Consider the following 27,171-nt stretch of genomic DNA (forward strand, 5'->3'; position numbering starts at 1 on the left):
ACACAGCTTATTCCTGCTTTCTCTGGCTTCAGCTGATTTTAAAGGCATGACAATGCCTTCCTTCCCTCTGCAGGTAGCCCAGCAAAGTCTTCCCCTTCAAGAGGTCAAGTCACTTGTCTGAGACAAGAATCAGGCATAGTTAATGGATAGCTTCTTTCTCTCTTTCTGCACTTTGAATGTTTTATGACTAAAGCCACAGTTCCACTTCTGAATGTTTTTGTTGGTTAATTGGAGATAAGAGTCTTATGGAGTTTCCTGTCGGGGCTGGCTTTGAACCATGATCCTCAGATCTCAGCTTCCATAGTAGTGAGGATTACAGGCTTGAACCACTGCTTTTGGTAAGCAAGTACCATCTATCCAAAAACCTTGACATTGTTTGTGGTCTTTTCCTTGGAGGTATGTTTTTGGGAATTATGAAAGGAAGTGAATGTTCACAAAGTCTCATTGTTAAACACCACTTGTTAAACACCACATTGTTAAACACCACAAATTTCATCTAATAATTTATAGTAAAAGTAATAACTGAACTGTCCATTCACTAAGAGCAAGTTGTTTTTCAAAGCTTACATACAAAAGAATACTTTTTAGCTATTTAAATAGTATGTAAGAATAATAGAATGACAAAAATAACCATATCTTCATGAAAAAAGGAAGTTGAGCTCTGGTCTGAGTTTTGTTATATTAAATATGTAAGTATAAACGTGGAAGGAAGTTTTACAAAACATTAACTCTATGTGGTCTTGGGTGGTTAGAATAGAGGTAATTTTATTCCTTTTTTCCCCTATGTTTTAGCAAACTCTAGAGTAAATTTTTTTTTTCAAAGCCAGAAACAAGTTCTGTTTAGAAAATACACAAACAACAGGGTGCCAATAGCTCACACCTGTAATCCTAACTGGTTTCCAGCACCAACAGGGAAGTCTTTAAGACTCTTATCTCCAATGAAGTAGCAAAAGCCAGAAGTGCAGGTGTGGCTCAAGGGGTAGAACACCAGCCTTGAGTGAAAACGCTAGGGACAGTGTCCTGGTGCTGATTTAACCCCCAGTACTAGCACAAAACAAATAAAAAAAAAAAAACCAGACACACACAAACGCACACACTTTCTCACACACAGAGTCCTTCAGGAAAGTACCTGTGATTTGCTTATTTATTTATTTTTGGAAGGTTGTGAATTATGTTTAGATAGGAACAAGGAAATGAAAAAGAGGAACATTCTTTATAGGGAATTCAATTATTCTTATATGTAAAAAATAACTTTGTATGTACTCTTTTTGAAAATCTCAATTCTCAGTGCAAATCTCAGTTTGATTGCAGTAGACAATTCATTAGTTAGTAGCACAAAGCCCGAATCCCTCCTTGGAGACGGAGCTCAATAGTATCTTCCAGGCAACCAAGAATCAGTTTGGCTTCAGTGAGGAAAGATACCACTGTAATGTAATTGAGATTGGGAATTACATCTCAAATTTTGTGTTTCTTGTAAAATATAAAACTTTTGAAAACCTTTATTAGTTAAAAAAAAATTCGTAAAAGACCATCAGCTTCTTTATGTTTACTTAAATACTGTTTTGTTTTGTTTTTAAAGCCCTGTTCACATAGAATTGATCACACATTTTGCAAGTGAGGTAGATGTATATGGTTGCTAAAATACATTTACCTGAAAGTTCCTAATGCAGAGAGGAGCAGTGGGTTATTTATTGTTTTTACAGTCTTGTGTATTCACTGTTCATTCCCAGCAACATTGTGATGCGGTGGTGATTATTTTTCAGAGCCTGTTCCCTTTAGGGAAGCATTCTGTGGCAGTCACCGAGTTTCCATTTGACTTCCGGTGTAGTTAAACCCGAGCCAGAGCCTGAGCCAGAGCGGCTGTGTGGGGACTTTATATCTTCCCTTGCAAAGAGAGACAAACACAGTGTTTTTCTACGGCTGAATGTCAGGTGAATAGGATGCTTTTCAAGTTAATAGTCAAAAGTAAAGAGTAAAGGTAAAGTGGAAATTCACAAGTGAAAGGCCACTACTGAGTACTTTTTAAAAACGACCCCAGGGACACTGAAGATGGGCTTCCAAGCCTGAGCTTTCCCGCCTGCCTCTGCCTCCTCTCCCATGTCTTTTCCCTCAGGTTTTGAGAATTAGGGTCAGAAACTGAGCTCTTTGCCTTCCTCCCTCCCTCCTCTCCCCTTCCCTCCCCTCCTCTCCCCTCTCCTGTCTTTTTAGGCCTTTTTCCCTCTGGTTTTGGGAATGAGAGTCATCAACTGAGCTCTCCCTTTTCTCCCTCTCTTCTCTCCTCCTCCCTCCCTCCCCTCCCTTCTCTCTCTGCTGATGGTCCTGGGGCTTGAACTCAGGTCCCAGGTGCTGTCCTTGAGCATTTTGTTCAAGGCTAGCACTGTACCACTTGAGGCACAGCTCCACCCCTGCCTTTTTTAAGGTAGTTGATTGGAGATAAGAGTCTCATGGACTTTCCTGTCTGGGCTGGCTTTCAACTACAGTCCTCAGATCTCAGCCTCCTGAGTAGCTAAGGTTACAGACTTGAGCCACTGGTGTTCAACACACGTGTGTGCACACACACACATTATCATACATTATCTCTCTGTTCATCTGGTACTAGGACTTGAACTCAGGGCCTGGGCACTGTCCCTTTGCTTTGTCTCAGTGTTGCTTCTCTTCCACTTGAGTCACTCATCCAGCTTAGCTTTTTGGTAGTTTTGGTCGTTTCCTGCCCAGGCTGACTTCAAACTGTGGTCCTCAGATCTCAGCCTCCAGAGTGAGGCCCTCATGAGCTGCTTTTTTCACTCCTTCCTACTCTTGTCTTATTTCCAGTTGCTCTCTGGCTCTTGCTGCTTTTGCTGGTTATTGCTACCTAGACTCAGGGCCAGCTCTTCACCCTCCAAGTTTCCTCACTGTTCAGGGCAATGCCAAGTACATATTTACAAGCAGCATCACAGCCATCCCAAGGGAAAGAGACCTGTGACAGGTCGTCGTAGATGCTTGCATACAATCAGAAAACTCTGGAAATGGCTTTTTGGAAGGAAAAAAAAAAGACCTTTCAAAAATGGTGGATCGGATGATTCCATACAATCAGAGAAGAAAACTTTGGTTATGACCTTAAGCCTTTTATAGGAGAATTCTAACAAGAAGACTCCTTCGTTACACCTGTCCTCCTCCAGTCCCCTTCAGTTGCTGGGGCGTTTTCTCTCTCCTCCAGGGAGAGTCCTTTTCTTTGATCCTTGCTCAGTTTGGGTTCTATTCTAGTCTAGGATGAACTCTCACGAAGAGCCTTGTCTAGCTCTGGCTTGCATCCATTCAGGCTGGGAGGGGGGCGGTGGGTGTGGTATGGAGATGACAGTTCCTTTTCTGTGTCTCCGTGCGTCCCCTCTGAGGTGCCTCGCAGGGGTGCAGGTTTGAATGTGCTTCCTCAAGTCAGGGATTCCCAGTGAAGCATACCATCTCTCTCAACACGGTATACGCATACTCAATTGTTTAATCTCCCATAACAAATAATACTTTTAACATAGCCATTGATTTACCACAGACTCATTGTTATGGAAATAGGATTACTGGAGCCTTGAGCTGCCACTAGTGCAAATGAGAGCTAATGTTTATTTAAAAATTTTTATATTATCTTCAAATAGTTATACAAACAAATTTTAATTCAACATGTCAATTTATTTATTTTAAAAATGTTTTTATTCTTATAAAGGTGATATACAGAGCAGTTACAGTTTTATAAGTCAGGTAATGAGTACATTTATTTTCAGACAACCTCAGCCCTTTCCTTCACACTCTCCTAGTTTTTCCCTCCCATCCCCCCAAGTTGTACAGTTCCTTTTCAATGTGGTGTGGACTGATTACCAATGCTACATGTGTCCATGCTTTGTCCCTCCCTTTCTGTGGCCTTCTTGCTCCTCCAGAGACAGATAAATGAACAAACAAGACAAAAAGAAAAGAGAACAAACAAAACACCATTTTCAGTTCATTGTGATAAAATATATGATCAGAGGTATTACCAAAGGCATTGTGCCTTTGTTATGCATTGTTCGAATTTTTTTTTGTTTCATTTCATTATAGTTTTCTTTTTAAATGTACAACTATTGACAGATGCAAAAAAGAGAAAGCACATATCCGTTATTCCAAATAGGATACGTTCCCTTATCCTCCCAAATTCCCTCCTGTTACACCTTGTATTAAATAAAGCTTTCCCCTAGGTCCAGTGGAATTATTGCTGAGATGACAGCCACACATTCCTGTACCCAGCTTTGTGTTGAACAGGAGTCTTTTGAATTATTTTCTTTTTACTTTTCCCTGGCTGGCCTTAAGTTATAATCTTCATCTCAGCCTGGCAAGTAGTTAGGATTATAGTTATGAGCCACTGGTACTCATTTTTCAAAAATGCCCTTATCGTTATGGGCTTTCCCTGTGATTGTCTCATAGATGTTAAGAAATTCTTTGTATCACTCATTAGGTCCTCACTGTTACATTAAAAATAAAAAAAATAGTCTCTTAGTAGTGAAAAGTGCAAATATAGACAAGGGGCTATTGCACTGGACATTCATGTAACTATCACTGAACAGCGACAATCAGAAAAGCAGCTTGTGAAGGGCTGCTAGCTTACACTGAGAAGCGTGTCAATTTGTTGGTACTTTATGAATAGTCAGACACATAGAATTAGGAATTAAGCTAATTCTGTTGAAAAATTTCACAGCCTGGCACTGGTGGCTCATATCTGTAATTCTAGCTACTCAGGAGACTGAGATCTGAGCATTATGGTTTGAAGCCAGCCTGGCTTCAAAAGAGAAATCCAAGAGAGTCTTTATCTCCAATTAATTAGGAAAAAGCCAGAAGTGAAGGTGTGGTTCAAATAGTAGAGTACCAGCCTTTAACAAAAAAGCCAAGTAAGATCATGAGATCCTGAATTCAAGCCCCAGAACTGGCATAGTAAAAAGTAAATAAGCTAGAGTGGTTAACACCTATAATCCTGGCTACTCCAGAGGATGAGATTGGAAGATGCATCCTGGGCAGGAAAAGTATATAAGGCTCTTTATCTCCATTTAATTACCAAAGAAACTGAAAGTGGAACTGTGGCTTAAGTGGTAGCCTTGCACAAAAAAAGCTAAGGGACAGAATCCAGACTGAGTTCAAGCCCCAGGAGTGGCACTGAATTAATTAATTAAGAAAGAAGGAAGGAAAGAAAGAAATGAAAAAAAAAGAGAGAAAAAATTATCTATAAGATCATAGAATGATAGAATTTGGGAATGGGTTTCTTTAGTTGGTTTCAAATTTGGCAAGACATCCTATCCTGCCTGAGGTTGTCAAATTAAGACTATTATTTTTAGTGGTTAATTGATTTAAGATAAAGCTTTCTTGTTTTTGATGAAAACTGTGTAGCTTCTGTAAACTGCTGCCTTCTTTTCTAGTATGTGTATATTCAAACATTAACTTATATAATTTGTTCTATATAAATTACAGTTCATTCAGCTGGGGGAAGGTGGCTCATGCCTATAATCCTACCTACTGAGGAGGCTATGATCTGAAGATTATGGTTGGAAGCCAGCCCAGGCAGAAAAGTCCACGTGAGGTTCTGATTCCCAACTAACCACTCAAAACCTGGAAATGGAGCCGTGGTTCAAAGTGGTAGAGCTCTAACCTTGAGCAAAAGAGCTCAGAGACAGCGCCCAGGTCCTGAGTTCAAGTATAACCAACAAAATAAATCAATAAATAAGAATTACAGATCATTCAGTGATAATTTTCTATTTTCTACGGTGAGAGCAGATTCGTAGGACCATCACCCAGGCCATGCAAGTGTCCCATGGCTACCAGCGCCCGACCTCTCTTGCCCTCCTCTTCCATGGCCGCGTACACAGCAGAGCTACATTCCTTCACACCTGAATGGCCACACTGGCTTCCAAGCATATCTAGTTGCTTTAAATCCACCATGTGACACAGTTCAATGAGCTCTCATGGATGGAGTAGATACCACAAACAAGCTTCTGGTTTAGGTTCCACATCAGCAATTGGCTAAGGAGCTGTTCCAGCCAGGGAGATTTTGTCTAAACTCAGTAGAACCTGCCTGTTGAATTATGAACAAAGTTCTGGTAGTTGTGTAAGCAAACAGATGTCCAAAGTCACTTTCTATCTAATAAGACTGTATTGGGGTCTACTCTATACTGTATGAAGTGGAGAGCTAGAATACCCTAAAAATAGAGCCCAAAGCATAAGCTTTGCCTGAACAACTTTACATTTTCAGCATGGATCAAACATGGCCACACATGTGCAAGGCAGAATAAATCCTGGTGGTAAAATGAGTATGATGCACAGAAGTGTGAACATCAAAGAAGAGAAAACTGGCTTAGAGTTATAGATCTAGTTTGAGATTAGGTTAAAGACAAATAAGAAAGATCTGGATGGACCATTCTGAGAATATACCTTGCAATAAACAAGGAGGGCTAATGGTCTTTTTCCAGTGTGTGTGTGTGTGTGTGTGTGTGTGTGTGTGTGTGTGAGAGTGAGTGCGCGCGCGCATGTGTGTGCTTGCTGGTCCTGGGGGTTTGAAATCAAGGCCAGGTGCTGTCCTTGAGCTTTTTTGCTCCAGGGTAGCACTCTACAATTTGATCTACAGATCCAGTTTAGCTTTCTGGTGATTAATTGGGGATGATAGTCTCCTGGACTTTTCCTACCAGGCTGTCGCGGAACAATGAGGAGTCTCGGACATGTGACACAGTCTTACCTTAGGGACACCCTCTTTCCACAGTTGTCTGGCTTTTCTCACCATGGCATTAGAGTGCGTTTCATGTTCAAGGAGGAAAGCTATTCTCCCAGAGCTCTTGCTTGCTTCTGTAGAGAGAAAACTACACTTGGGAGATGGAGAGAGATCTCTGGTTCAGGAGTGACAGGAGTCATGTGTATCGGTGTCGGGGGCTTCTGTATGTTATTTTGCTTTGATCTAAGTTATTATGTGAAATAGCAGACATACCCAACACAGAGAAACTTTTGGGAAATGTTGTCCCAAGCACAATGAAAGGTCCTTGTTTGCCCTGATTGAAAGATACAGAACAAACCCAGTACTGCCTGGTTCACACCTTTAATCCTAGCTGCGTAGGAGGCCGAGATCTGAGGATGGTGGTTTGAAGCCAGCCTGAGCAAGAAAGTACATAAGACTTTTACCTTCAGTTAGCCAGCAAAATGCTGGAAGAGCTCTGTACAACACCTTACCAATAACAATAAAATTATATTTTAAAAAAGATGGAAGTGGAGCTGTGGCTTAAGTAGAATGCCAGCTGTGAAAGAAAAAAACAGAAGGACGGACACCTACAAAGACTTGAATTCAAGCGCGCGCGTGTGTGTGTGTGTGTGTGTGTGTGTGTGTGTATGCACACACATGAAACAGAACAAATCTTAATCTATATTTGACACTATTTTTATACTAAGCAATTATTAAGCCAGGCTTTGACAGCCTAAGGACTTTCTTTTAAGACTTAAGAAGTGAAGATTAAAATGCTGTTCTTTTGTTCTCGTATTATGTATCCCACTCTGGGTAGATGTGTTGGGCTGAAGTAGAAAAAGAAACTTTGTAAACCCTTTATGCCTGCAGCTGCCCAACACCCCCATTCTGAGAGAGAAAAAGAAGGATGTGGTTATTTTACAGGAAATACAGTACACAGGACTCTGGTTTATGCAAAGGAAATGCCCACAGAGAAGCTAAAACACTTAGTACTTAATGGTGTACTTTAGGCTTGAAACAAAAATGAGTTGGTGTAAACAAATCTTCTCTCATGGTTTTATGCTCAGGCTTAAGGTAAGCTTGGGAATGACTTTGTATTTCCATGTGGCTTGCAGACAGGGTGCCGCAGGGGAAGGACACCCCATAAAAGCTACATAAATAATGACAGCAGATGGCTGAGGACCATTGTTTGACTTGAACAATGTCACACCATGAGTCAACCTAGATTTAAAGGACAGTAGTGCTGTGGTAAGCAGTATTATCACTCCCATTTGTTCACAGACTGGCAGATTTATAACAGTCCCTTTGCATTTCTGTCTACACATCATTTCATCTGTTTTCTTATCATTTCTCTGTGTGCTGAGTTTATCTAGGCTAGTGGACTAATGCCCCTGTCTTTATGGTAGAGCAGTGAATGTACCAAACTCCAGCATCCCTAATTAGTAAAAAGCTGCTCTTTACAGTTTTTAACATTTGCACACCTATCTAAATTACAGCTGAAGGTAGCTTTGAAAATGATATTAATTTACAGTTAATTGAGGGAGATGAACTTAGATTTTAAAGGTTAATCAAGGGGGGGGGGTAGGAAAAAGAGTGGCTTTCCCAAAATGTGTTCATGTCCTATTTCTTAGAAACTGGGTATATTGGCCTTACATGGAAAAAGGACTTTGCAGACAAGGTGTAGAGATTATCCTGGATTATCTGTGTGGGCTCGGTGTAATCAGATGGGCCTTTATCAATAGAGAACCTTCCCCACAGGGCAGAGAGACCTGAACAGTGTTGGTTTTAAAGATGGAGAAAGGGAGCCACAAGCCAACGATCACAGGCAACTTCTAGAAGCTGGAGAAAATATTCTGGAGCTCCCAAAACGAGTACTGCCCTGCGGTGTCTGATTGGACTGCTAGGGCCATGCCGATCGATGTCCCTGTGGTCCCCATGTCCCAATCTATCGTCATCGTCGTCACCGTTGTCATAGTCATCATCATCATTATTACTTTGTGCCAGTACTAGGGCTTGAACACAGGTCAGGGTCTGAGAGCTGTCACTCAGCTTTTTCACTCAAGGTCGGTGCTCTACCACTTGAGCCATACTTCCACCCTCAACTTTTTGGTGGTTCATTGGAGATAAGAGTGTCAACAGCCATTTCAATCTGTTTAGAACCATGATCCCCTCGGATCCCTGCCTCTGGAGCCACTTCTGTGACAGGCCCAAGTCCCCACTGCCCAGCTCCCAGTCAGTTCTTTAATCACCGTCTTCGGTGTGGGCCTTTTCGGCTGATTATAAACCCACTGCAGTGAATTCTAACCCACTCACAGATCTTCCTTTGGTCTCAGTGGCAAAGAGAGACTCTGATATGTGACAGTCTGGCAATATGAAGCATGCAAAGCTGTAACCCCATCTGTGGGTTAATTCTTTAGAACTGACACCTGGGGAAGAAGGCCTGGAGGAGGGAGGTTGGGAGAGGCCAGGAATAAGTATCAAATACTGCTTTCTTTTCAGTTCCCACTAGCAAGTACGGTTGGTTCTTTCACTTTACCTTGTTTGCTTTCATTGTATCTCTTCTTACTTGGTTAGAAAATACTTTGGCTGAATATCATTGTAGAGAATTCAGGAAAAAAATTTTAAAAAGCTAGATTAAGCTACAATGCATGTAAATTAAAATGTGAAGTTGAAGATAAGAAATATATTAAAGAAGGTAATAGTCTTCTGTGAAAAGCTTAGGATAAGAAATGTTTCAGACTTAAAATTTTAAAAGGTTTTATGTTGGAACTAGGGAAGGGAAAGGGAATACCAAAATCGAGAGACAGAGGATAAAAAGACAAATCGATGCAACAGCAATACCTACAAAACTATATGGTGTAAACAACTGCACAACTCAGAGGGGGAGAGGGAAATGGGGAGGGGGAGGGGGGAGAAAAATGAGGGAGGAGGTAACAAGTTGAATGAGAAATGTACTTACTGTCTTACTTATGAAACTGTAACCCCTCTGTATTTCACTTTGACAATGACAAAAAAAAAAAGGTTTGCCTCAGGATAATTTTATACATTTTGCCTTTGACCCATCATGGGGGTCAGATGTAGTATTTTTCACTTGTTTTATTCAAAAGTTTCAAGTTCTGAAGCATTTCAGATTCTGGCTTGCTGAACAAAGGTTGCTCACTCTGTACTTGTGAAACGATTTAAATTTATCAAGTTTTAGGTCATGAATTAGTTTTGCTAAATGCTTTTTAAAAATATTGATAGAGGGGCCTGGGAACATGGCCCAGTGGGTAGAGTGCTTGCCTAACATACATGAAGCCCTCGGTTCGATTCCTCAGTGAAAGCATATGTCTTGGCCATCCCAGAGGACCATGCGGAGATAATCACAGACAGGAGAACAAGGTTCATAAGGAGGTTTATTAGTGGGGCCATAGTTCCCATGGGAGAGGGAGCTACATGGCGTCTACACCTAATCCAGGTGGCAGCTTCTCTCTCTGGAGGTAAAGGGGAAGTAGTTAGGGAGTGAGTAGGAGTGGCTCATTAGGTATGGGTGGGTCTGGGGGCTAGTGGGAGGAGCTGAGGACCTGAGGCTAGGGAAATGCTAACATTCCCCCATTTGTTGTTTATTAATAACAGAGGAGGGGTACCAGGCCGGGAGTATGGGCGGAGGTTGTTTCTTCTGGAACTACTTCCTGCTGAAAAGGGGCGAAGTAGTCAGGGGTCCCTGATTCGCCATTTGGCCTGGTACCATCCAGTTTGGTTGGTAAAAGTCATCATCATTTACACGAGAATGGTTATCAGGGCCAATGGGTATCATGGTCTCCTCTGGCTACCTCCTGCAGCTTGGGCACATCAGTGAGTCCCTGGGGCTGGGGTCTTCAGGGTCCAGATCTACGCTGGGCACAGCAGTGTAGTAAGAGGATGGCCTTGAACTGCAAGTTCCCAGGTGGTGACCTGGGTGAGGGATGTTATCCTGTTAAAAGAGACTTTTGAAAAGGTCAGGCAAAAGGCTGACAAGTTCACAAGACCAGTTAACATAACATGGGAGAACACACCCTTGGCATAAGCCAGAAAAGTTCCATTTGGAACATAAACCCAATTGTGGCCCATTACAAGGAAGGAGGAATAACTGGACTGGGGGCAGGAAGGAAGTGTTTAGGGATAATGGACTGGTTGGGAATAACCAGTCAGAAGCATATATATATATGGCAAGTAACAAGGGCAAGAATGCAAGTTTCTGTCGAGATGGAAAATGGACAGGTATGGACATTAGGTGGGTAAACAACTATTTCTCTAGGTGGGTAAACAACTATTCCTCTTAATCTCCCGGCTCTGATTAATTTTGAAAGGGCAAGTTTAAATTGACTCCATTTAGGATGTGACATCATTCTCCTCTTACTCCTCTCCATGATCCTTGTTCCCTGGACTGGCTGAGTCCCAGGGTCTAGGTGCTTGTTGCTGGGATGGCTTGCCCCCATTGGCATTCACAGGGTTTGAACTTAGGGCCTGGGCACTATCCCTGAGCACTTCTACTCGAGGCTAGTGCTCTACCACTTGAGCCACGGTGCCACTTTAAGCATTTCTCTGGTTCTCTTGAGCCAAGCTTCCAGTCTGGCTCTTCGCTGGTTAGTTGGGAGATGGAGTTTTAGAGGGAGTGTTTTTTTTTCCTCTGCCCGGGCTGGCTTTAAACTGCAATCCGAGGAGTCCTAGCCATAAAAGCCCTTTTTATTTCCAATTAAAGCAACAAGGAGAACAATAGTAGAGCTTACCTGTAATTTATTGAGAATTGATCAGAGTTCTGCTGTAACACTTAGAGAACAGCAGACTGAATGAGACCCATGTGCCATCAAATCAAATCATCATTTAACTTTACTGGCAGGTGGAAGAGAGCACAAATGAATTAATAATCAAGAGGGCAAAGGGTTAAGACAGTGTAAAAGTTTCAGCTTCAGCAGTGGCTGTGTCTTCCATCCTGGGTCAGCAAGCTTCATTAGTCATGTGTGATGGAGGCAGGCAGGAGAGATGGGTTGGATCTGGGCAAGGCTGTAGTGGCATCTCTCAGAATCCTCTGCATAGATTGTCACACCTCCTGCTGGGTTACCTGCAAAATTCTACACAGACTGGTTAAAGACATTTAAAATTTCCCATATTTCCTGGTTGCTTACTGTGAATACTATGGCTTTTGTAGGCTGGTACCCTACTGGTTTAAGCAGAGTGACAACTTTTAAAGATTTTTGAAGGCTTGGGCCTTTAACCATCTTCCTAGTCACAAAATCCTCACAGACCAAAGGCCAACCAAGTCTGCTCTCTCTGCAGCAGCCACAGCAGTTTCTGAGACATGGAAGAGAAAGACACCAATGCTACCCCAATGCAACCCTGTGGCCATCCCTGTAGCCCACCACAGTCCACGCAGGTAGCACACATGTTGACCTGAATCCTATAAAGCCAAATATTCATCCTGATTCAGGAAAATCTAGGTTAGCACTCTGGTCCCTTGACCTTAAAGAGTTTATGAGAGCACAGGATAGAAAAATGGAGAATCAAAATCTTAGTCTATACCAAAGAATTGTCAGGATCAGATGCACACTTGACTTTTAGAATAGATGGACATAAAGAATAACACTCTGGTTTTACATCATTGTACTTATACCACATGCTGCATATTTGAACTTTTTGGAGTTTTTCTTAGACACATTTGCTTGCACCCGAACATGATCAGTTTGGGTTTAAAACCTGGGTTTTTTTGTTTTGGCTTGGTGTCTGGTGCACTGTGACTCCACCCACAGGCTGCAAAGGAAAGTTTAACAGAAGACTTAAAGTAAGTTAAAATAGTAGTCAAAAGCAAGTAATTTTGAAACCATGATGCCAGATTTTTACATGTTTTACCAACAGACAGACAGACAGACATACAGACACTTGTGCACAAGCTTTGAGGCAAGTTTAGAATTTTTTTTTTAAATTGGCCATGTAAGTTTTCTGGAATTCCAGTGGCAAAATTATATTATTTTGCCCATATTTTAGAACCACATGGTCAGTTAGAAAACAAAAAAATCCTTTCCCTAGGAAACAAAAAATTTTCACAGATTATCTGGCAAGGAAGTGAAGAAGCCACATTTTGAGAAACCAGTTTAGCATTTGAATTGCAAGGCCACAGTTACAGAGTTTAGGGTGGGGGACAGGGTTACCAGGAGCTTGAGTCTCCCAAGTCCCTGCCCTGCCTCGAGGAATTCGAGGAATTTTGCATGCCCATTACCTGGGGGATGGGTGGGACTCCACCTCCAAGAGTTTTTAGAACTTTGATGGAACCTAGATGGTGCTTGCTAAAATTAATTCTATTGTCCACGTGGTCAATGCTAGAGAAAACAGGATTTAGCCAACAACAAGCAGAACTTAACAGAATCTCCAAGCTTAACAAACATCAATCAAAGCAGATGTTAAACAAATATTGGTACCTTTGGAAGCTAGTACCATCCCATCAAGGGCAGGCAGGCATAGAGAGAGGCAGAGAGAGAGAGAGAGAGAGAGAGAGAGAGAGAGAGAGAGAACTCCATCTGCCCAAGCGCTCATAGAAGTTATGTAAGTCCAAATTTGTAAGATTGTGAGCAGCTTTAGACTGTTCCCACTTGATGAGTGACCAGTGGAGCTGAACTAGAGAAAACCCAAGCTCCCAGCTAATGGTCACTCACCCTGGTTGGAGTTTCAAATCTGTTGTGGTGGATGATTGTGCCCCTCCCATGGTAAGTGATTAGCGGAGCTGAGGAGTTAAATACCAAGCGTCCTCAGTATTACTCTGGTCAGCTGAAATGTGAGAGACAATCAGCGATGGAATCATCACCCCAATCTCTGTGTTTCGGACCGAGCGGGGAGTGTGGACCTGTGGCCGCGGCCCTGTGGCCCTATGCTACGGTCATTGAGTGGGGCTTGGAACTTGGCGCCAAGATTTTTGGTGTGGCCCAGAAGCCATGGCCCTGTGGTAAATCGGAAAATCGGATCTGAGCCCTCGTTTAGATGATCACTTACCCTGGGTGTGAGGGCAAATTTGTAGATTGTCGTGGTGGATGGAAGTAGAGCACTCAGGAGAAGTTACCTCGGTGGTCGTCTGGGTGGGCTTAGGACAGCAGAATAGGTCCTGGGGGCAGCGTGGACCCCCCAGAAATGGGGGAGCAAATCCACTGGGGAACCTATCCTGAAAGCATATGTCTTGGCCATCCCAGAGGACCATGCGGAGATAATCACAGACAGGAGAACAAGGTTCATAAGGAGGTTTATTAGTGGGGCCATAGTTCCCATGGGAGAGGGAGCTACAGGTCGTCTGCACCTAATCCAGGTGGCAGCTTCTCTCTTCTCTCTCTGGGGGTAAAGGGGAAGTAGTTAGGTAGTGAGTAGGAATGGCTCATTAGGTATGGGTGGATCTGGGGGCTATGGGAGGAGCTGAGGACCTGAGGCTAGGGAAATGCTAACACTCAGCACCACATATATAGAAAAAGCCGGAAGTGGTGCTGTGGCTCAAGTGGCAGAGTGCTAGCCTTGAGCAAAAAGAAGCCAGGGACAGTGCTCAGGCCCTGAGTCCAAGCCCCAGGACTGGCAAAAAATAAATAATAAATAAATTAAAAGATTGATAGAGAAGTGAAAGATAAAATAAAACTTGGCCATTTTGGTGTGAAAACCAAAGAGATTGAGATGTTGAATCTGTTTTCTTTGAAACCATGAAAGCATTTTGGTGTCTGTGTGTTGTATTTTCCACTTGCTGGCTTTTCATGGTAATATTGGATGGGGTTGTAGCTGAGATAGCAATTTGATGAATGCAGAAACCTTTCCTTGCTGTCACCTTGTGGCCTCTGTAAGGATGTCTTCTTAGGAACACTTGGCTGTAATGATCAGTTGACCTGTCAGCTGAGTATCAGAAAACTTTTGTGCCTCATAGCCCTGACTTTTCACTGGGTGGGAGGAGCTTTATCTTCCCAGCCCAGTGAGTCCTTGAGGGGTGGGCCCTTGGCCAAGCTGGAGCCTAGGAGAACAATAATGAAGGTGCGACCTTGGAGTTCTGTGGTTGCTTTCATTTGTTCTGACAGCTTACACGTATGTCATTGATCCACAGTGAACTGTAGCATAGAAGAGCATTTATTCCGATGAGCAACTCTGAATACAAATAAAATGCAGTAGTGTTAGCCACTCTCTAAGGCTAGTTAGCAGTTGGGGGAGAAGAGAAAAAACTCAGCCTTAAAAATACTCATTATGGTTTACAGTTGAAACTCTTTACATTTCATAACTGTGAAATCATATCCCTGAAGTGAAACCTAATAACCATAAGATAATAATGAAGTAAATGTCCACTGCTAGAGACCTCCTTATTATTGATATCACCTTTCATTAAGAGGACAAGATAAAGCTGAACACTGGTGGCTCATGCCTGTAATCCTAGCTACAAAGGAAGCTGAGATCTGAGGGTCACAGTTCGAATACAGCCTGAGCTGAAAAGTCCCTGAGAGACTCTTATCTCCAACTAACAACCAGAAAACCAGAAGTGGCACTGTGGCTCAAGTGGTAGAGTGCCAGCCCTGAGCAAAAGAGCTCAGGGACAGTGCCCAGGCCCTGAGTTCAAGCCCCACACTCAACCAAAAAATAAGTAAGTTAAAAAGAGGACAGGATGACATAGATTTCTCTGTTTCCATCTGTTATTGCTTGAATGGACACAGGGTTATAGGAAGTAGTTCCCTTCTTCCAGCTTGGGTGTTATGAGCTAGCTGTGTGTATATGGATATGAGATTTCAGCACTGTTAGGTGGTATTTGATTAGGTGTCCTGACAGTTTCTCACTCAGTCCTCACACTGTGACCCTCCTGTTCCTCAAATGCAGCTGGGATTACAGAAATGAACCACCAAATCTGGTTGATTTAAGATTTAGGTTTTGTAAATGAGAGAAAATATGTTGTTACATTGGTCTTTCTCAGTCTGGTTTACTTCAGTTGCTGTGATGATTTCTAGTTCCATTGATTTTCCTGCAGATACACACACACACACACACACACACACACACACACACACACACACACACACTACCCACCCCCCTTTTTCCATTCTTTAGCTGATGGATACTTAGACTGGTTACCGGACTTGGCTGTTGTGAACAGTGCTGCAGTAACCATCGATGTCCATGTTAAGTATGTGTCTGCATCATACACTGTCTCAGGTACCGTTGGATATATACTCCCGAGGGGTAGAACAGGATCATAGTGCGATTTTTAGTTTTTTGAGGAACCTCTATACTGAGTTCCATAGTGACTGCATTAATTTACATCCCCTCCCAAAGTATAGGGGAGGGGATCTTCTTTCCCTGCATTCTTGCCGGCATTTTTATTTTATTTATTTATTTTAGAACTGCCATGTGACTGGGGTAAGATGGAATCTCAGTGTAGTTTTGGTTTGCAGTTCCTTTATGACAAACTTCACTTACCATTTCTTCCTGCTTCTATTGGCCATTTGTAGAGAAGCTTCACAAGTCCTTTCTACAGCAGCGACAACCTCCTGAATTGTCATTACACCACAGTGCAGTGACATTGCCTGCCAGCTTTGTACTGTTCCCCATCTAGGGCATTAGAGTGTGTGGATGTGTTCATCCTTAATTTCTCTTACATGGAGAGTAAGGAAAGCTTGCCCCTTACTGTAAAGGGAACCTAATTAGATTTCTTCGGAGTGTGTTGCGTTGGAAGGACTGTGAAAATTGGGAGTGGGGAGAAATAAAGGTTAGTTATTTTTGACTGGCAGCCCAGGACTGGAGAAGAGAAGAAGGCAGCTTGTGCTGTAACTGTTGTCCTAAGTTTACTGCTGTAGTCCGGGCACCTCTACATTAAGGAAGCTGTTTGGAGGAAGTTCTTGAGCAGAGTATATTTTTTCAAAGGCACTGTAAACAACACTGCAAATTCCCCCACCCTCATTTTTCCACTTAAAAACTTTAAAAAGTGATTTTTTTTCCATTGTTCTGAGAAGTACAACTTTTGACTTATCGATAGTCTCATCACCAAGATTAGGAGATGCTTACATGTTGTCATTATTATTCTTGGCCATTTTTTCGTAAGAAGTAAAGTGTTACATATACATCTAATTCTTCCCATTTTTCATATATGAAACTTTGGTCATGTTCCCTTCTTTTTCCCTCCCCTAGAGTTTGATTCTCAATATAACTCTATATTCTCAATATAACTCTATATATTATGCATCTAGACAGATATATTCAATATATAATATATATAGACATATCTGTTTAACATATATTGTGTATATATTAACATATTAAATATAACATAAACATTGAATCTATTGAATCTCTCTATATATAACACACATACATATTCAGTTTGTTATTAAGCAGAAAGATTTTGCTAAGTTGATAGAAATACATTTTGAAAGAGAAAAGTTAAATTGTTAAGGACAAAATATTTAGTCTCTTTGAGGCTGTTTGGCTATTTCAGCTGGAAAAGGGATCAGAAAGATCTCTTATTTTCCTTGAACTTGAGCTAAAACCAGTTGTCAGTAATATTTAAGATAACAAAAAAAATCTGTACCAATTTATTATGTTTTCTTTCCGGTAATATTTTTCTGTAGTATTAGGATTTGACGGGAGCTTCTGCTTGCTAGGAAAGGCATTCCACCACTTGAGCCATTCCCCCAGTCCTTTTGGCTTTTGTTATTTTTTTGCAAATAGGATCCCACTTTTTATCTGCGTCAGATCTTCTTATTTATGCTTCCAGTGTGGCTGCCGTGACCGGCAATAACAAGTGTGCACTAGTCGGTATGGCTTTTGTTGGTTGTGATGAGGCTTCATAAGGTTTTGTCTGGGGCTGGTCTTGAACCATGATCCTTCCCATCTTTGCCTCCCACATAGCTTGGATTACAGGTGTAAGCTACTTTTCTGAGCTCTTTTCAAGATCTTGTGTCATAAAATTTAATGGCACAAAAATCCTGCGTGTTTATTGAGCACATTTCAAGGAAGTTGGCCACCCGACTTCTTTTATATTGTTTTTCCTGATGAGAGCATGTTCTGTGAATGTGGCAGCAATCAGGAGGGCCACCCAGAGTCCTGGGTGAATGAGGCACTGACCAGGTGGGCCACCCAGAGACTTGGGTGAATGAGGCACCAACCAGGAGGGCCACCCAGAGTCCTGGGGGTATGAGGCACCAACCAGGAAGGCCACCCAGAGTTCTGGAGGAATGAGGCACCAACCAGGAAGGCCACCCAGAGACCTGGGTGAATGAGGTACCAACCAGGAGGGCCCCCCAGAGTCCTGGCTTCAGACAGACGCCTTCAGCTTTTCTAATAATTTGTAGACACTTAGATTGTGTGTTTGTTTTATATCCAGATATTCACATATGTGAAATAACCCCCTCTATTCCTGTTTCAGCGTTTTCGGTATCATGGCACCTTGGTGTATGTGGAGTTCGTTCCTATGTTCAGTATTGTACGTAGTATCCACATACAACATACATATCACAGCTTTGCTGCCCAGTTTGTTTTCTGCCCTCCTTCCCTCTTCCTGTTGTTCATTTCTGAGCCGTGGTAAGCATTTGTAGTGAAGCAGTAGGAGTGCATTTCCACCAAACCTAATTGAGGTGAAGAAGTGAGCTCTGGCTGGGCTCTGATGGATCGGTGTCGGGGCTTTGGAGGCCATTGGAATAGGGAAGAGGTGGCTCCTCTGCCTGCTCAGGGCATGGATGGGCTGTGAGTTAGCCGATCACAGTCATCGCTGCAGTAGGTCAGCTTCGTCCGCACGGGCGAGTCTCCTCCATGCGCAGGGGCTAGAGCATCCTGAGCTGGCCCGTGGGGAAATGGCCTCCTACATCTCTGCTGCCAGATGACACTGTGCAGTCTAGAGGGTGAACCAGAGCACTAAATTGCTTTTTATTTTCCCCTCCTTTCTGAAAGCCATTTGCTCTTGGTTGTTTTCTTTCCGTTGGTCTTGGAACAGCTGTAAGTTGATTTGCAGATGCAGAGCCCTGGGAGAGGGCGGGTTCCTTAGTCAGTGCTGGTTTGTGCTCTGCCAGCCACTGGAGAGATTCTCCCCTCCCCTCCCCTCCCCTCCCCTCCCCTCCCCTCCCCTCCCCTCCCCTCCCCTCCCCTCCCCTCCCCTCCCCTCCCCTCCCCTCCCCTCCCCTCCCCTTCCCCCTTCCCTCCCCTCCTCTCCTCTCAACTGTCTTTCTAGGTCTTTTCCTCTGGTTCTGGGAGTGAGGGTCATCAGCTGAGTTCTCCCTCCCCTCCCCTCCCTTCTGCTCCTGCCTGTGGTTTAGGCCTCCTGTCTTGTCACCTGGGCCCTTGTAAAGGACACTTCCCTGGCTGCCCTGATTCCCTGCAAACAGCCTCCCTCTGCTTGAGGAGCTGGCTGGGCTTCTCATGCCACAGAGGAGATTTACCCCCTCCTAACACAGCCTGGAAGACGGTTCGTGTACCTGTGCGCAGCTTATCCAATGTCCTGCCTTGTCTCTTTAAAAGGTCACATGGGCTTCGCCGTGGTCGGTTCCTTTATGGCTAACAGTGCTTGACCTAGTTCTTCATGTATTGTTTAATTGGTGCTGGGGTCTTGGAGGTACTGGCACTCACTTCCTCTAAGTACTGGCAATGCTGGGTGCAGTACCAGATGAAACTGGAGACTGTGTGTCTGTGACTGTGTTCCTCTGGAGATCCTTGCAGCTCCTTATGCCCTGAGAACTCAGCTCTGTTAGTCTGCCTGCAACCATCTTGGAAGTTAATCAGCTCCCCTTCCCTTCCCTTCCTGTTGCTTTACTTTCCTATGGCTCTTTCACAGGGGGGTGGGGGTGGGGGGTGGGAGGTGGGGAGATGGGAGGGGTGGAGGGGTGTGGGGGGCTGGTGTTATCTATCAGTTGTAAGGAGCTTATCATTTCCGTTGAGTAATGAACTCTTTCAGAGTGAGAGCTGTGAATCAAACTTCAAAGGACCCCTTTGCCCCTGGCAGAGGCTCCTGTATCTTTTAAGGATTAGTGGTTGTTATTGGAGAATCATTGCTATGGGGTTGAGTTCAGTGCAGTCACTGCAGAATCCGGACTTGCTGGAGTCACAGGGCACAGGTTCAAGCTGGGCCTGGTCAGAGTTGTTGCCCTCTGTAGAAGTCCAGTCATAGCCTGGTACATGAGCTTATGGTCTGTGTAATTGTGAGACATTCCCTGGGCCCTTCTCTATTTCACTTCCTCGGTTGGGAAATGGGAGGACATTCTGTTAGATGGCCCCTCACTGTGAGGGATTGGGACATCCCCGCTCTTGTAGATCTCGTCTACTTTTTCGATTATCTACAATGAGATATATTACTTGAAGAACTTGAGCCACCCCCCACTTTAAGTTCTTAGGACCCACGCATGCAAATGTAAAGGAGCTAAAAGAAAAGCATCAAGTTTGAATTCCAAAGAGCATCTACCTGTAGTCGGGCCCACTTGACATTCAGAGTGAAAATGATTAGTGATTGATTTTAAAATGCCAGGAAGCTTGCAGAATCAAGGTTGGAGATGAGACCTGAAAGGCAGCACTGAGCAAGGCTGTGAGATTGTGTAAGTGCTTGTAGTCAGTGTTAACCCGCTAAGAAACTATCGATTCTTCAATTAATTGAGTGCCATTGGGTATACATCTGAAGGTAGGAAAATCATTGGGTGAGCTTGGTGTGATCATCTCACTCGTAACGATAGACCAGAAAGAAGCTTAATTATGAGTTAAGCAATACGTTTCTGATTCCCATGCCAGTGATCTTGGTGATCACAAATCACATTTCTCCTTGGTTAGCCAGTAGAGCGAGTGCCCGTGTGGCTTCAGAGGAGAGTGGGAGATGGTTTGAACAATAGGAGATGGGAGATCCTCTTCTCCTTCTTGAATGTCATCTCATATCCCACCGTTGTGATTGTGTTGATACTGACTCTAGAGCTCAGGGCCTTGTGCTCTCCCTTGGCCTTTTCTGCTCAAGGTTGGCACTCTATCGCTTGAGCCAATCCTCTGTTTCTTTTCTGTCTTTATTTTTAGGTCTGAGATGGGACTTGAACTCAGTACCTGATGCTTTCACTCATTGGGTAACAATCTCCGAGTAGAGCCATAACTTCAACCCCCCTCTCTGCCCCACCTCAATTTCTGGCCTTTTGCTGTCTTGGCATTTTCTGCCTGGCGTGGTGATGGAACCTCTGTCTTCAATATGTAACATTGGCCCTTAATAAGCTCCATGTAAGAGTATGCTTAAAAACTATTTCTGGGTGGACTACCTTGTTGCTTATAATTGGTGTAAAGTGGCCTCTTGTAAGACTCATTGATCTGAAATCTGCGGTTCGAAACCACCTCGGGCAGAGAAAGGTCCCTGTGAGAGTCTTCGTGTCCAGTTGGCCAGCAGAAGTGCTGGGAACAGAGTCATGAGTTGCTTTGAGGCTCAAAGTGGTAGGGTGCTAGTCTTGAGCTGGAGAGCTGAGGGACAGCACTCAGGCCCTGAGTCCAAGTCCAGTGATGGACCAAGAGAAATGCCAAAGGTGCATTTATACCAGCATGGACAGAGTGCTTGAACATCCAGAGGCAGTAAGCCACTGCTTGGATGACAGAGAACGTGTCAGATCCTAGAGTCACTCCTTTTTGGCCTTTCAAAAGTTAATCAGAGCCGGGAGGTCCTAGAAGAATAGTTTGTAAGCATGCCTTTTATTGCCCATGTCTATCTACTTTGTAACTGGACAGGACCTTGCCAGTCATCTGTGGTAGTGGGTAGTAAAGCTAAGTTTATTAAATAGGGGATAGTTTAAAAATCCTAACTCCCTGCATCTGCTCAAAGCCCTAACTAGCAGTGAATTTTGAGCTGGTACATCTGTTCAGGAAAGAAAGCTTGTAGACCTGAGACTGTGTCCTTATCGAGGTCTGTTAAAGGTCTGCAAAGGTAGTGCATGCATTTTTTTTTTTTAGGTTATCAGAGATCAGTTCCCCAGCTAGTCAGGAAAAAGCTTTTACAAACTGGAATGTTAAAAGGCTACATTGCGGTAGCCCAAAAAATCTGTATAGTTAAGTTAAATGTTGAATGTAATTTCCAGTTTGGAGTAAAGCTCCTAATGGACATCTGACCCTGCAGCCCCTTGGTAAAGTAGACTAAGGTTATAGGTTCCTGGCTAGGTAAGATTAGCACCCCTGAGTCAGCCTGAAGAAGTTACAGAAGATGGATGATCTTCGCCCATCAGCCCCCCTTTAGGACCAAGGGAGCAGAGTTGTTTTTGGGAAGATGAGACAGGATAAACTAGGGGCATGGAAACTTATTGCTCTGGTAAAATGACCCAAGGGCCATTGATTGCCTAAAGCTGTCTTGACATTCAGCCTACAAAAGCTAGTGTGCTTAAGAAGGAAATTTGACTAAAGTTAGGCCTTAGGTTAACTTAGGTTAAGCTGTCAACAAAAGCTAGTGTGCTTAAGAAGGAAATTTGACTAAAGTTAGGCCTTAGGTTAACTTAGGTTAAGCTGTCAATTCTCTTCACCCACGCCCCCGAAGAGACCGGAACCGGTGGACTCATTCGCAGTGAGAGAGGACATTCCACCCTGGTGGCGGATTAGCCACAAGAGAGGCCGTGTACCAAAAGATGGACTTGGCTAACTTTACCTTGCTAGGCCTGCTATGTATGGCTGGTGCTTTGGTAGCTAGGGAGAGAGCCTAGACACCCATAAACCCTACCTATGGGTGGTCTGGCAGCTTGGGGATGATAGAATAGTGGGCACCAGAATTTATACATCTTCCCCGGCCTCCAGCCCAAGCTACTGTAACTCCCCTGGCCACTATTATTGCTCTTACTGGAGTCGTGAGGTCATGGCCCCACTGTAAAAAAGGAAGCGGAAACTATTCCTCATGGCCTGCTACCTTAATATCTACTTTATTGGGACAGCGAAGCAAGTGTATACCTCTTCCAGATAGAGAGCTATTGGAATTTAGTTTACGGCCTCAAACACAGGATTGTGCTTCATGTCCATAAGTCCACGGGGGAATGAAAGACTAGGACGACTCCATCTTGAAACTGCAACCATCTTGTTGTTTGTGTTAAGCTAAGAATAACCCAACACGTACATAAAACCCGGAAAATGGCTTGTTTATGGTGAAACTAACTAGACTTTATACAGATTCCAGGAACAAAGTTAGTTTGTGCCGAAACCAACTGGCCATAAAAACCCATTTCCCAGATGGCCCAACCGGTTCGGGAACATTCCAGATACGTTGACCACCCTGGAATATCCTCAGACCAATTTTAGAGAACCCCTAGCCCCGAGCCAATCAGATTTGTCCTCGCACCCCAACCCTGCTTGCACCTGGTTCATGCTAATCAGATTTGTCCTCACACCCCAACCCTGCTTGCACCTGGTTTATGTAACTTTGTGATTTTTTTTCACTTTAAATACCCATGTAAAACTCTGCTCGTGGCCTTCCTCCTAACCTCTGCTGTGTCCGTGGGTAGGACGAGGCCCGAGTTGGAGCTCGCCTGAATAAAGCCTTGCTTTTGCATTTTGGAATGTCTGGCTCTCGGTGGTCTTGGTGGTCTCCTCGCAACATGGGCATAACAGTGTGGCCCTTTTTATTACATAAATAACATGCTATTTTAGTTATAACATTATAATTTGTACATTGTGTATTCATTACACAAATAACAGGTTATTGTTCTAATTTTTTCTCCTTATGTGTATTAACCGTATTTTACCCTTAATATATATTTTCTTAGAGACATTGGTCCGTTGAAACTGTCATCTTTTCTAAATCCTATCTGTGCCTAAGAGTGTCACTTTAGCCAACACCATTGACCAAATTGTACTTTAATATCTTCAGCTTTGTGCTAGGTAACTTAAGCCAGATGCTTAGAGCTGTGCCTCCCTCTTAACTTTTGTTAATAATATTTACGCTTCTTTTGTAAGTTTATTTTTTTCAGAAAATGTGATGGGGGGTTAATTTGGGGCTTTGATTATATAATCATGCTTATCTCCTCCCAACCAGGACTTTTTGAAGTATGATGCAGTATAGTTGATTTGTCTACTTGTATAAAATGGTACAATTGTATGGCTTCCTGTTGCACCTGAGCAATCATGAAAAAAGAAAAAATAAGCCTCAGCCCTATTAGTCCATGAATTACTCTTATTACATAAAATTCAAAGAACCTTTCTCAGAGGAGCCCTGATTCATACCTGCCTTTTGTGTTTGTTTCAGTGGTTTTGAGCCTTTCCTCTTTTCTTTGCTGTTAATAGTTTCATATTGATTTGTAAGTTTTATATGTAAAAAAATAACTTTTTATCTTTGCTTTTGTGATCATTTGTGTAGTGGTTCTACATATTTCTGAATGTCAAAAGGGTTTAGTAGTTTGATTTTCTATGTGAGGATTTCCCAAAAAGTCATCTTATTTTAGTATAAAATGTTAACCTACTTCTGCAGTTGTGCAAATGATTAATTACACCTGTACAATTTTATGCAGAAATGATTTTGGAGCTCCTTTTCCCAGCTTACCAGGAGGAGGAAGCATCCCTTGATGTAGTTCTTTTTCTGATATTTCTTTACCTTCTAATATGTTTAGAACAATAGAGATTTCTCCCTCTGAACAGGGGATGCAAAGCAACATCACCTCAATCACAATGAAGTAGTCTCATTATTTCATTTTTTTCCCCTTCTATTTCCTCTCTGGGGTCAGAGAAAGAGAATTCAGTTGTCTCTAAATTCGAAACATTTGTGAGTGGGAAAAGGACACAGTCACGCAATCCTGATCTGGGAAGGCCTTTCTCCTCACGTCTTCCAGTCAATTCTCACACTCCAAGTTTCTGGTGGTTGGAGATTCCTATGGCTTCCCGCCTTGCTACCTGTTGTCATTTCTTGTCCTTGCAGCTTCGTTTTCATGCTGGGCCTCAGGGACGGTGCGTGTCCCATGCTTTCCTCTCCCGTCCCTCTGAGCTGTCTCAGGGCCGCCTCTGGTCTACTGCTCCCTGCTCACCTGTTTCCTGATGACTTCTCACTCTTCCCTCCCACTTGAGGTCAGGACACCCTCAATGGATGGAAGCAATGTAGTAGTCTTACTGTAACATGCTTATCTACTTGGTGATTATGTTTACATAGAAAAATGAGGTTGCCTAGCTGAAGTATCGAATGGAATATTATCCCCTCGCTTTAGCCCAAATCACACGCAAACGTTTTTGCCTTGTTGTGCAGAATCTAATGATTAAAGCACCATTCAAATGAGGCAATGGGATCATGTATGACTTTTCATGAGATAGTACCATTTTCTTACTTCTACCAATTGAAATAAAGTCTGCTCTACTTTCTTTTGGTTATAGATTAAAACAGTATGTGAGATTAAAAGTGGGACCGGACAGTCCGGCTGGCGGTTTCCTGGGGAGGGCCTTCATTCTTTGCTAGTTGCTGTTGCGGCCAGCTCTGTAGTTCACGTCGGTCCTCACCTTCTGGCTTCTGGAATCGCAGAGGGACCGGAAGCACGGGGCCGGGGGGGGGGGGGGCAGCAAGTACTGAGGGCTGGAGCCTAGGTTTGGAGTGGATGTTCGTAGTTTAGACCATGGCTACCAGAGCCCAGATGTCTTTAGCTTTCAAGTTATAAGAAGGACAATTTCCATTCACCCAGTGCATCTGAATACTGTAAATAAATTGTCTACCCCATACCTGTCCATTCCGATTTCACTCAGTTCGTCCCGGTCATCGAAAGGCAGCTTATTCTAGGGAGGCATGATGACAATTAGAGCAGGATGCTAGCCCAATTTGTGTATCAGCCTCCAATTTTTCTTACACTATTGCTATAAAGTACAAGTCAAACAGGTTTTTGTTTTTTAACTTATTTTTCTATCATTCTCATGATGTTCGAGTCGTTTATGAAAGAAGTGTGGTTCAAGTGTAAATTTGGCATAAACAGGGATTTCTCTTTGAAAATGCATTTCAGTCTCTATTAATTGAATAAGGTAGTGCCTCTGTTTAGTGACTTCTAGACTTAGTTTGGGAATGTTGAAGTATTTGTCTTCTTATTTTAGTGCAATTTGAAAATATTTTTCTGTTTGTTTCCTTTAATATACAAGCTCCTTGGTTCTATGGATTCTAGGTTTCTTAAAATATTGACAGCATACAGTAGGTTTGGTCCCTGGTGTCTCCTGCCTGTGACTCTAGCTACTCAGGAGGTTGAGATCTGCAGGATTGTGGTTTGAAGGATGCCGGAGCAGAACAAGTGTAACAGACTGTTATGCCAAATTATCTAGCAAAATGCATAAGTAGAGTTGTGACGTAAGTGAAAGAGTGCCAGATGAAGAAAACCTGCAATTCTACCACTCAGGAGGCCGAGATCTGAGGATCATGGGTCAAAGGCAGCCCAGGCAGGAAAGTCTGTGAGACTCTTCAATGAACCCCCAGAAAACCACAAGTGGTGCTGTGGCTCAGAGCTCTGAGTTTAAGCCCTAATACCGGTATACGTATACACACACACACACACACACACACACACACACACACACGCACGCACACCCATAATCATGATAAATGTTCATAAATATTTGCAGTTTTGTTTGATGATAAAATAGATCATTAAAGTAAACCTGCCTTATTGGATGGGCTTATTGCATGTAATTTTTTGTTTTGTTTCTTGTTGTTTTTAAAACCAAGAATGGGCAATAATAAATAGGTACACAAAGCAAGTTCCAAGGTTTGGAGGTATGGTTCAAGCAGCACAGCCCCTGCCTGATAACCTGTGATCCTGAGTTCAAGTCCCAGTACTTGGGATGGGGGGTGGGGAGAGAACAAAGAAATTTCAAAAAGAAAAGTTTTAAATTCCTGCACACACACTATGAGACTCAGCTGATGATGTGAAATCTTAGGATATTGCATTGGAATTAAATCATTGCATGATGAGTTGTTCCCTTGCCCTTCATTTTGTGAAAATCTGCCTCACAGGAAGCAAAGGATGCCCATAAAGCAAGGTAAAAGTGCACGTGCCTAGCGGCACGCTGGAGTGAAAAGATGGAATTTGTTGAAATGGGAAGTTGGGTGGTGTTAGGAGGTAAAACGAGTCCACTATCTCCGGTGTAGCACTGAACTCTCACCCTGAGCATGTGCGGTTCTCCTCTGAAGTGGTCTGCTAGGAGCCCCATACCTGTGGATACCAAGAATCAGACAGGGGGCTGGGAATATGGCCTAGTAGCAAGAGTGCTTGCCTCGTATACTTGAAGCCCTGGGTTTGATTCCCCAGCACCACATATACAGAAAACGGCCAGAAGTGGCACTGTGGCTCAAGTGGCAGAGTGCTAGCCTTGAGCAAAAAGAAGCCAGGCACAGTGCGCAGGCCCTGAGTCCAAGCTCAGGACTGGCAAAAATAAATAAATAAATAAATAAATAAATAAATAATAAATAATAATGGGGCCAGGATATAGCCTAGTGGCAAGAATGCTTGCCTCATATACATGAAGCCCTGGGTTCGATTCCCCAGCACCACATATATGGAAAACGGCCAGAAGTGGTGCTA

General features: G+C 43.2%; 1 protein-coding gene and 1 non-coding gene across 3 annotated transcripts in view; one reads left to right on the forward strand and one right to left on the reverse strand.

Moving 5' to 3' along the window:
* The window catches only part of Vav3 (vav guanine nucleotide exchange factor 3), a 328,577-nt gene that overhangs the window by 81,614 nt on the left and 219,792 nt on the right, over window positions 1-27,171 (forward strand). The gene's annotated exons all lie outside the window — the stretch shown is intronic.
* Window positions 25,315-25,445, reverse strand: LOC125364344. The gene has a single exon (XR_007213498.1). It is a non-coding gene; the product is annotated as a small Cajal body-specific RNA 8 (non-coding RNA).

This window comes from Perognathus longimembris, chromosome 15 (genome assembly GCF_023159225.1).
Source record: "Perognathus longimembris pacificus isolate PPM17 chromosome 15, ASM2315922v1, whole genome shotgun sequence".
In the NCBI taxonomy this organism is placed as follows: Eukaryota; Metazoa; Chordata; class Mammalia; order Rodentia; family Heteromyidae; genus Perognathus; species Perognathus longimembris.